Source organism: Penaeus monodon, chromosome 22 (genome assembly GCF_015228065.2).
Source record: "Penaeus monodon isolate SGIC_2016 chromosome 22, NSTDA_Pmon_1, whole genome shotgun sequence".
NCBI lineage: Eukaryota > Metazoa > Arthropoda > Malacostraca > Decapoda > Penaeidae > Penaeus > Penaeus monodon.
Genome location: NC_051407.1, coordinates 39,853,366 through 39,853,761, shown reverse-complemented (window position 1 = coordinate 39,853,761; position 396 = coordinate 39,853,366).

Below are 396 nucleotides of genomic sequence, written 5' to 3'. Positions count from 1 at the left end.
ATTTTTAAATGGAAAAGACGTATTCAGATTAGGGGAAATCAGGAAGGAAGTGACTTCCCTGTTTCACCCAAAGGAAGCGAAACGTGTTTGTGTTGCCTCAGCACTCTGGCTTCCTCTTGAATCCAGACATGATATTGCAGCGTCACGACGTCAAATAAATGAATTGCCATAAATAACCCTCGTTTGTTCTTATTGTTATCACTGTTTCTTTTGTTAGGATAACTAGGAAGTTGTAATTGTTAGCTATAAAGACTGGGAGGCAATATCCACGTCTGTCATGTCATGTCACGTGCGTAAACGATGGTAAAAAAAATCCTTACCCTAAGATTAGAACACCATAAAGTTTTTACGTGTAAAACTGCTGGTTTATAGTTGATAGGTATACTGTATGTGTGA